The sequence below is a fragment of the Chenopodium album genome, chromosome 3 (assembly GCF_948465745.1).
Source record: "Chenopodium album chromosome 3, dcCheAlbu1.1, whole genome shotgun sequence".
NCBI classification, from domain to species: Eukaryota; Viridiplantae; Streptophyta; class Magnoliopsida; order Caryophyllales; family Amaranthaceae; genus Chenopodium; species Chenopodium album.
The window spans coordinates 48659454-48670651 of NC_137836.1; the positions used below are offsets into that span (position 1 = coordinate 48659454).

Sequence of the window (11198 nt, forward strand, 5' to 3'; positions counted from 1 at the left end):
ACAATGAGAATTGTGCATTAAAAATATGTCAAACCTCTTATAATAGTCCAATGATACCTCCAATATTTTCAATTTCATGTCACACACCTTTAATTGCAAAATCCCAATTCAATTTGAAAAGTTAGGGTTATTGAAAATTTAAAGGAAGAGAAAGGTTATGGTGAGAGATGGTGATAGGAGAGAGAAAGGGTGGTGGGCAGTGGTCGTCGGTAGGGTAGGGCGACGGTGGTGGGTGCAGTTGTGGTGGAGGTGGCAAAGGGAGAGGAGAGAGAGAAGAGAGAGGTGGAGAAAAAAAACTTACGTCCTTTTTTTCTGTTTTTTTATTGGCCTGCTTCGCTAAAACCCGTGGCCGCAGGCTGGCCTGCGAGCTGACAATGGCTGCGGAGGGGGTTGGGAGGGCGCGGGACAGGGCCGCAGGGTGGGCTTCGGGTTTTGCTATTGCAGTAATTTTTTTAAGGAATACCTTCACTAAAAAAAATGAAAGGAACAAAAATTGTTAATAATGTTAGTGAGTAAAAGCAAAAATATAAACTAAAAATATAAGAAAACTAAAAAGAAATAAGAAATCAGGTTACCTCCCGATAATTGCTCTTTTAAAGTCATGAGCTTGACTTCTTACCTCTATTTCAACCATCATTATGTGGGTCAGAGAGATAAATCATTTCCAATCTACCAATGAAATCACCTACGGTGTAGAGTTTCAAACGTTATCCGTTCACCTTAAATTTGGAACCATTTTCAATAGAAACTTCAATAGCTCCATGATCTTTAACCTTAGTAATGGTGAAAGGTCCGGACCATCTAGACTGAAGCTTTATAGGGAAGAGCCGAAGTCTTGAGTTATAAAGAAACACCTTGTCGCCAACCTTGAACTCTCGTTTTTGGATCATCTTATCATGAAACTTCTTCGTTTGCTCTTTGTAGAGCCTATGGTTCTCGTACGCATCGAGCTGAAACTCATCTAGCTCATTCAATTGAAGAAGTCTCGCTTCACCTGCCTTCTCTAGATCTAGATTAATCTCCTTGATGGCCCATTTTGAAAGATATTCAATTTCGACCGGTAAATGACAAGCTTTTCCATACAACAACCGATACGGAGTTATCCCTAACGGAGTCTGGTAAGCCGTTCGCAATGCCCACAATGTATCATCCAACTTCAATGACCAATATTTCCGAGACTTGTTGACAACCTTTTCAAGGATTCTTTTGATTTGTCGATTAGATACCTCAACTTGGCCGCTCGTTTGAGGATGATAAGCCAAGCCAACCTTGTCAGTAACTCCATGTTTCTTAACAAGAGCCTTAAAAGTTCGTTGATGGAAATGAGAACCACCATCACTAATAACAACTCTTTGGACTCCGAAGCGCGGAAAGATGATCTTTTTAAATAGCTTCATAACAATCTTCGAATCATTAGTAGGCGACGCAATAGCTTCGATCCACTTGGTGACATATTCGACGGCAACCAAAATGTACCGATTTCCATAAGAAGAGGGAAATGGTCCCATAAAATCAATGCCCCATACATCAAAATGCTTGACCTCAAGAATCCCATTTAGCGGCATCTCTTGCCTCTTGATATATTTCTTGTTCTTTGACACTCATCACAAGCATTGCAAATGGCACGAGCATACTTGAATAATGAGGGTTAATATAAACCACATTGAAGCACTCGGTAGGCAGTTGTAGTAGAACCAAGATGTCTGATAGAGTGTAGATTATGGAAATGGTTAAGGATACCATGAGTATCCCAATCTGCTACACATCTCCGAAACATTCCATCAGCACACTTACGATACAAATAAGGGTCGTCACAAAAATATCGCTTAGCATCATGGTAGAACTTCTTGCATTGTTGGTACGGCAAATCCGGAGGATGTGAACCAGCTACACAAAAATTAGAATAGTATGCATACCATGGAGATACAGAAGAAATAGAGAATAAACGATCATAAGGAAATAGTCATTTATAGGGCTATCCGAGGTAGACTAAAATTTTAATCGAGAAAGATGATCTGCAACAACGTTCTCTGAGCCCTTTTTATCTCGAATCTCTAAATCAAACTCTTGGAGGAAAAAAAATCAATCGAATTAGCCTCGGTTTAGCCTCTTTCTTTGCTAGGAGATACTTCAAAGCTGCATGGTCAATGTGGACGATCACTTTCGAACCAATGAGGTAAGTTCGAAACTTGTCAAGAGCATACACAATAGCTGGGAGCTCTTTCTCTGTGGTGGAATAATTCAACTGAGCCTCATCCAAGGTTTTACTAGCATAGTAAATGGCATGCAAAACATTGTTCTTTCTTTGTCTAGGCACGACTCCCACAGCATAGTCACTCGCATCACACATGATCTCGAATGGCAAATCCAAATCCGGAGGTTGTATTATTGGAGCAGTTATCAATGCCTCCTTAATCCTGTTAAAAGACTCCATACAAGCATTAGTAAACCCAAATGTGTCATCCTTAAGCAATAATTGAGTGAAGGGTTTTGCTATTTTAAAAAAATCTTTTATAAATCGGCGATAAAAACCCTCCATGACCAAGAAAACTTCTCACTCCCTTGATATTCACGGGCGGGGGAAGTTTCTCAATCACCTCAATTTTTATTTTTTCAACTTGGATGCCATGATCAGAAATAAGATGACCAAGTACCACTCCTTCATTGACCATGAAGTGGCACTTATCCCAATTCAAGACCAAATTGACGTATGTACAACGTTTAAGCACCTTAAAAAGATTATTAAAGCACATATCAAAGTCAAAACCATAAACAATGAAATCATCCCTAAATACCTCTATGATGTTCTCAATGAAGTCAGAGAAAATGGCCAATCATACACCTTTGAAATGTCGCATGGGCGTTACACAACCCAAATGTCATTCTGCGATAAGCAAATGTACCATTGGGGCATGTGAACGTTGTCTTCTCCTGATCTTCCGGATGAATGGGAATCTGAAAGAAACCTGAATATCCATCTAAATAACAGAAAAAACTATGTTTTGCTAATGTTTCAAGCATTTGATCTATAAAAGTTAAGGGGAAGTGATCTTTCAAGGTGGTCGTATTCAACTTGCGATAATCGATACACATACACCAACCTGTGCCAACACGAGTAGGAATTAGTTCATTCTTATAATTTTTAACAACAGTTGTCCCCCCTTTCTTAGGAACGACTTGTACCAGGCTCACCTACTTAGAATCTGAGATAGGGTAGATGATGCCCACGTCAAGTAGTTTCATTACCTCTTTCTTCACCACCTCTTGCATATTAGAATTTTCAATCGAAGTTGTGGTAGGATGCAAGGGCGATGATTCTCTTCCAAATTTAGTTTATGCATACAAAAATTAGGACTTATCCCTGTAAGACTGTCAATGCTATACCCGATTGCCTTTTTATGCATGCGAAGCACAATACAAAGCTTAGAAACTTGGCTATCATCGAGTTTAGCACTAACAATTATAGGGCATTCCTCATTATCATCAAGAAATTCGTATTTAAGATGAGAAGGAAAAGGTTTTAACTCTACCATTTTTACTTGTGACTCAGAAGTAGAACAAATAGTTTCCATTACCTCAAACCCCTCAGTGTTAAGGGCATCCAAGTTACGAATCAAGGAGTCAATCTCTGCATCTCCTTCTCATTCAAAAACCTCTAGGGTTAGAACACCTTATAATGGATCAATAACTAACTCACGAGGTGTATCATCTCTCACAATCTCATCAAGAACATCAATCCTGCAACAAGCATTCTCAAGCACAGGCGACTTCATTGCATTGGTTAGATTAAAAGTCACTGTATCATCACCAACAGAAAAAGTAAGAGACCTAGACTTGACATCAATAATAGCACTTGCAGTACACAAGAAAGGTCTGCCTAAAATGATTGGGATATTTCTATCCTCCTCCATATCCAGAACTATAAAGTCAACAGGAATGAAAAATTTCCCAACCCAAACGGGGACATCCTCCAAAACACCTAAAGGGTATTTTATAGAACGATCCACCATTTGCAAGGTGATTTATGTGCATTTTAAAGCTCCCATATTCAACCTATTACAAACAAAAAGAGGCATAACAGACACACTAACCCCTAAGTCACATAAAGCTTTATCAATGAATAATGCACCTACATGACATGAGATGGAAAAACTACTAGGGTCCTTAAGCTTAGGTGGGGGATTTATTTTGCAATATAGCACTACAATCTGCAGTTAGAGCAACTGTTTCTACACCACTAAAGTCTTTCTTCTTAGCAATCATTTCCTTTAAAAACTTTGCATACATCGGAACTTGAGATACTAAATAAGTAAAAGGAACAGTTACTTCAAGGTTCTTGACCAAATTCAAGAACTTACCAAATTGTTGATCTATCTTGGTCTTTTGCATTTGATGTGGGAATGGCAGCTTTAGCTTGATGGATGGAGGCTCGGAACCTTTCTTTTTCTCTTTCTTAGCATCACTTGTTTTTGCTTTCCCATCCTTCGAGGCGGGAACATCATCAAAGGCCTTCTGTACAACCTTGTTATTCTCCTTCTCAAGATTTGCATCATCAATAGGCATTTGTGGCCCTTCATAGCTAACACCACTATAGACCTGGCAAACAGATCATTCAGGTCGGGTTCAGGTCGGGTCAAGTTCGGGTCAGCAAATGTTCGGGTCGGGTTCGGGTCGAGTTGGGTTGATTCGGGTTTTGGGTCAAAATTGGGTCAGCACTTCGGGTCAAGTTCGGGTCGGATCAATTTTTAATATCAATATTCGGGTCAATTTCGGGTTGGGTCAAATTTGGATCGAGTCAATTCGGGTCAAGTTTGTGTCGGGTCACCAAAATAAATTCAATTTAAAAAAATAGTTGGAAAAATAAAGTAAAATCGTTAAAAACAAAAAAACATGAGTACCTATTACGTAGGAAATAAAGAAGCCCTAAACTAAGTAATTCACTATTTCACTCTATTCACTTAGGATTCGGGTTAATTCGGGTCGGGTCGGGTCACTACGGGTCGAGTCGATTCGGGTCAATCAATTTGGGTTAAATCGGGTCGGGTCACTTTGGGTTTCGGGTTATTTTGGGTTGAGTCAAGTTTGGGTTTCGGGTCAATTTCGGGTCAGATCAATTGGGTTGGGTCACTCTGGGTCATGTTCGGGTCAACTTTATTTTGGGTCGGGTTCACGTTGGTCGGGTTAGTTCAGGTTCGGGTCATTTTCGGGTCAATGATTTCGGGTTAACTTTCGGGTTACGGGTCGGGTCATTTGGGTCAGGTCAATCTTGTCGGGTCAGGATTTCCAAGTCTACACCACTACGAGTGGTGATAGCGTTAGCAGTCTCGTTAGGGACAGGTTGTCCCGATAAGTGGCCAGGTTGCCTTTAGATATTGAAACCTGCGACTTGTGCGAGTTTGTTCTCCAAATGCTTTGTCGTATTTTTCAATTCCTTGATGCTATCTTCACTGTTTTGCTTCATGGATGTCATCATTCTCGTAAGGTCAGACATAGTAGGCTCTTGAGTGCTAGCATTTCCATGAGTAGGTTGTTGAGGTAGTCTATTGAAACCCGGAGGATCATAATGAGAGGCTCCTTGTTGATTGAGTGGAGGCCTTGCAACATATTGCTGAGGTTGCGGGTTCTAAGGCTGTGACCACTATTGCTGAGGTTGAGGAATTTTAACATTGTTTCTTTATATGAAAAGTAGGGATGATTCCTCCAACCTGGATTGAATATGTTAGAATATGGGTCATTTGGTTGCCTTTGCTAAAAGACATTCACCTGCTCCATCTGATTGGTATCTTGAGAATTCTGAGCACATTTATATCCAAAGTGACCCTGTATACCACACAATTCACAAAAAAGTTAGTTTGTAGAGGTTGAGAAGACATAGCATTAGCAGATACAAGAGAGGAGTCATGAGTGGCTTGTAATGCATCAATCTTTGCAGTTAATTGAGCCATCTAAGAAGAAAAGATTGAATAGGATTCAACTTCCATCTTCCCTTTCTTTGGTCGCATTCTTGGAGAAGAGAAATGATTGGTTGTATGATTTGCAAAAAAATATACCCTTCCTCGATCGTCTTGTCAAGGATCACACCACTTACAGCAAAGTCAACAATAAATTTAGTCTCGTGTTCTATTCCGTTATAAAAAATACGAACAAGATTCCACTTCTCAAAATTGTGATGTGGGCATGATAATTGAAGATCTAAGAATCTATCCCATGCTTCCCAAAGAGATTCCCCTGACTCTTGAGAAAATGTTGATATTTGAAGTCGAATCTTTTCAGTTTTTTTCAGGAGGGAAATACTCTTTGAGGAATGCTTGAGAAATTTTGTTCCACTCTGTCTCCTTGACAGTATTCAACCACTTTTGAGCTCTATCGCGAAGGGAAAATCCAAACAACATCACTCTCAATTGATCTTGAGTGACTCCTTTGTGATGAACAGTGGAGAACAATTGTTGAAATCGCTGCAAGTGATTAATTGGCTCGTCAGTAGGATGGCCGCTAAACTGATTTTGTTGTACCATACTGAGTAATGCAGGTTTAATTTCAAAGTTCTCTATAGTGATTGCTGGAATTTTATGACCCGTTGGAATGCCATCTTGGGATGGTACCCCGAAAGAATTAAGTGACCTATTATCAGTCATCTCTTTGCGTGTGTCAGATTGTGTTGTAGAGCTCTTCTATGAGTGGGTCTTTTTCTGCTTCCCTTTCCCTTGCTTTTTATTTGCCCAAGGGTCTTGTCCAAGTCCGGATCCGTAGGGATCAAATCACCTATTCGTTTTGACCTGGCATAAACAAGAAGAAAAGAAAACAATGAGAATGTCCCAATTGAAACTAGAAGTTCCAATGGGACAATGGAAACAGTTCAAACAATCAAACTAAAACTAATTGAATCTAACCGTCTCCTCAGCAACGACGCCAAAAACTTGATAAATAAAAAGTTATGCCGCAAGTGCACGGTGTCTGTTGTTAGCAGAGACTTAACAAATACGGGTCGAATCCCACAGGGAGACAGGTTCTATTTGTTTTTGCCCAATTATTACAAACTATTTCAATAAACGAAGACTGAAAAGATAATCAATTAACTAAACTAGAATGAAAATTAAAACGAAAATAAGGTTGTTCACAAATAAATAAAGGTCTAGGGATGTTCGGTCCGCCGTGCTTATACCAATCCAAGAAATGCAAAACAATCCATTCATAAACAAACTAGGTCGAATAATTAAAGCCCTTGTTAATCCTACGGTCGGGAATTAACACTTATGAATAAACATATGTAGTTTGGTCGCTAACATAATAAAATTCGCCAATTGTAATTAAGCCTCTAAAAATATGATATTTCAATTCTAATTTTTATTAGCTAAATAATCAACTCATGATTTGGCCAATTACATGAGTAAAACAATAAAGCACAAATCAATTGGAATAATTCAAACCCTAGCTAATTCATAAATTTATAAATAATTAACCACAAATAATCATGTTATAAACATGGCTCCCCTCACTTAACCCTAGAAAACGACTACTCACTCATAATTGAAATAAACAAAACAAAATAGATAAATAAACTTGAATTCATAATTAATAAAATAAAGAACGAAAGATTGAATGAAATACCTCAAATGATTGAATTAATGGAGAGTAATAACTAGGGTTTAAAAATGGAGGAACCTAACTAAAAAAGAACGTTCTATCTAGAAAATAAAGTCTAAGAGAAGAAAATAAAATCCTCTCAAGTATTTATATTAAAGCCTAATTCTAAGCTAATTAAAATAAAAAGGAAAATTTGCAAAAATAATACCACCTTTGGGCGGTCTTCCCATAATAGCACCACCTTTTGATTATTCTTGAATAACACCACCTTTCACATGTATTTGCCAAAAATGAAACATAAAACAGGTAACCTGTTTTACAGGTAACCCTGGGACACGTGTTCTAGTTTGATTGGTCAATTTATTTATTTTTATTTTTTACTTTGAAAAAACTTAAAAAGAAAAACAAAATTTTTTTTTTAAAAAAACCATCCGTCCCACGACTTTCACCGGCATCCACCACCCCCACCAAGACCATCCACCTAAAACAACCCTATCTCCGGCCCCCGTCCTAGTTTCCGACCCCCTTTCCAGCACCCCCTCCCCTTTCTGTCACCCCCTCCCCTTCCCTACCCCTTCTCGGCACCCACCACCCCTTCTCGACCCCTTTGCACCACCCTCTCCCCTTCCCAACCCCTTTCCGGCCGACCCTTTCCCCTCTTCCCTTTTCCGATTTAGGCCCCCTCCCTCCTTCCCTTTTCAATTTCGGCTTCCTCTCCCTAATTTTCGTAGGCTAGGGTTTCGATGGTGGGTTGTTTAAGGGTGGGGGAATGGGTGGAGGGGTGTCGTTCAGGGGAGGGGAAAGGCTAGGGAGGTCGATCAACGACGAGGGTGGGGGGAGGGGCGCCGGCGAGGGTGGGGGTTGGGCAGGGAGAGGTCAGCAGGGAGGCTAAGTGGTGGTTTTTTTTTTTTAATTTTAACTTTATTTTAATTTGTTAGGTTTTTTTAAAAAAATAAATTAAAATAATTGACCAATGACATTGTGACACGTGTCATAGGAAACCAGTAGCTTGAACGCCACTCTGATCATACACTAAAGTACGGTGGCGTCCAAACGGAAAGAAGATAGAGCAAAAGAGTCACCAACAAGTTTTAGGAACTTGTAAACCGTTCACAGGGTGAAAGTTATACCCCTTAAAGATCAAGGAGATCATTAACTCCAATAGGTCTGGAACCATGACTGGTAGTTCAGGGATGAAGGTACAAATCCAACCTAAAAGAGATTGAACCTGCCCTAATAATAGGCGTCTACTTTATTCTTCTAGTATTCATGTGCGCTTTCTAACTAACATGCAATCAATACGATTAACCCTAAACCTGTATAATCTATGTTGGTTGAATATTAATGCACAAACAAATCTATTATTGGCGATCACTTGAATTATAATCAAATTAACCCTAAAAAGCTTATTAATTATCTTATTAAGCATGATTACAAGTACCAATTCCCTTTAAACATGCATAAAAGGTGCGATCAAGCAATAACAATAAAAATAATCAAGCAACATAATAATAATCATAACAATTATTATAACAATTATAATCATCATCATAAAATAATCATGTTAAAGCATAATAGCAAGATCCTAGGCATGATACTAACAAGATTAATAACAAACCCTAGCATGTCACTAAACAATAAAAATCAAATATATAGCCCTAACATGATACTATTAGGAAAGAAAATAGGAATCATCATAGAAATCATAATTGACATATTTGATATTAGAAATGATAGTTGTTACCCTAAACATGATACGAGGAAGATCAAAACGCGCTAACATGACACTAGGAATCATAATAACAATCTAAGCATGATTTCTATATCATAATATCAATAAAATAAATTAAAGCACTTACTTGGATGCCTCGTACCTCTTTCTAATAACAAAATACACACGTTAGTAACTTCAAGGAAAATAATAAACCAAACAATTAAATTAAATAATTGAAAGAGAGATTTGGGACCAAACCCTCAGATATTAAAACCTTTCATGTCTAGGGCGAAGGCAACTTCGAACGTGGCTAGGTGTGTCTAGATCTTGTGAATGCGGAATTTTGTATGCAAAAGCTAGAGAAAAAAGAGAGAGAAAATAAGCTTTAGCTTAGAGAGAGAAGAGAATTAGAAAACGAGAGAGTTGATAGTCGTTGATGATGGAAAACGGATATTTTAGGAGGCTATTTATAGAGAAAATCAGTCGGACGGATAGAAAAACAAATCAAAGTTCTGACGAGAATAAAACAGGTTAGCGTCAGATGCTAGACATTAGCGCTAGGTGCTAAGGCTAGCGCCTGGATCCAAGAATTAGTGCCAGGCGCTAATCCCTGTCATCAGGAGCTAGTAATTAATTTCACGCGTTTTCTTAGTTTTGATAAAATTTGGCCGTACAGAGGGGCAAAATTGTATTTTCTTAAAAACACTCTTTTATTCTGATTAAAACTCTAAAAAGTCAACTAAAGTCAATTTATCACTGCTAATTAAATTAAGAATGATAAATAAATATTAGGCCCTCCTCTAGATCATTAGGCCACACATAAAGATCAAACCGGGCCAATTTTAGTAATTTGGCCATATCTTCATCATTATTCATCGGAATTGGCTTATAATATATCGTTGGAAAGCTCTTTTAAAGCCCCATCCAACTAAACTATTATCTGACCCTTTCCATGGACCAAACCAAACTGGATTTGCTGTTTTCTTAAAATAGGTTTTCAAAAACAAAGAGAAAGAAAAGAATAAAAACTATCCGCACACTAGACTTTCCACACTTTCACTTCATTCAATTATGATTCGACGTGAAAGGTACTCATCACTGGGTTCGGTTTTGGGGAGACATAAATGGGTGTCTACAGAAGCCCCCACTTTGACTGAGTTTGGCGAAATGCAAGTTTCGAAAACAAGAGTCAAAGTATCGATAAGGACGGAGTATGATTCAGAATGTTTTGCGATCCTAAATCACTATTGTAACGCCGATACCTGCAAAACTAGCATTAGTAAAACACATAAGAGAGTTAAGAAACGCGTATCTTGCACCATCGAGCACACGTCTCTGAAAGTAACCGATTTGTTGCTGTTGTTGTATTTTTGATAACCTTCCGCAAGCCAGAGGACGCCATCCTGCTGTTTGTTTTGACGATCTTTTCCAAGCTAGAGAATACTGCCTGAAGAGTGCTACGCCTGTAACTGCCTCCAATTCCGCCATGATAGACTTCTGTAAGCTAGAGAACCCCATCGAAGATTGCTTCGCCTGAAACAACCTTCTAAGCGCTTTGTGACCATCATCCGCAAGCCAGGGAACACGATCGAAGATAATTTCTCTTGAAATCACCTCATGTTGTTTGTTACAACTCTCCGCAATCTAGGGAACGCTGTCGAAGATATCCTGGCCTGAAGCTATTCTCATTTGTTGCGATAATATTCCGAGGAAAATTACCGAAGATCAACGCCTGTCAATCTTTTGCTTTTGCTATGCCCGTATGTCGGCGCTTTTGCTGCTTGTGAACCAGTATGTCAGTGCCTTCTGAATTGTGAACCATTATGTCGGTGCCTCTGCTATATGGACCATTATGTCGGTGCCTTTGCTGTATGAACCATTATGTCAGTGCTTTGCGATG

General features: G+C 38.9%; 1 non-coding gene across 1 annotated transcript; it reads left to right on the top strand.

The window, feature by feature from the left end:
• The first annotated feature begins 6161 nt into the window (after positions 1-6161).
• LOC145625854 (small nucleolar RNA R71) lies at positions 6162-6267 on the top strand. Its single transcript, XR_014110753.1, has one exon. It is a non-coding gene; the product is annotated as a small nucleolar RNA R71 (small nucleolar RNA).
• Positions 6268-11198: the final 4931 nt, after the last annotated feature.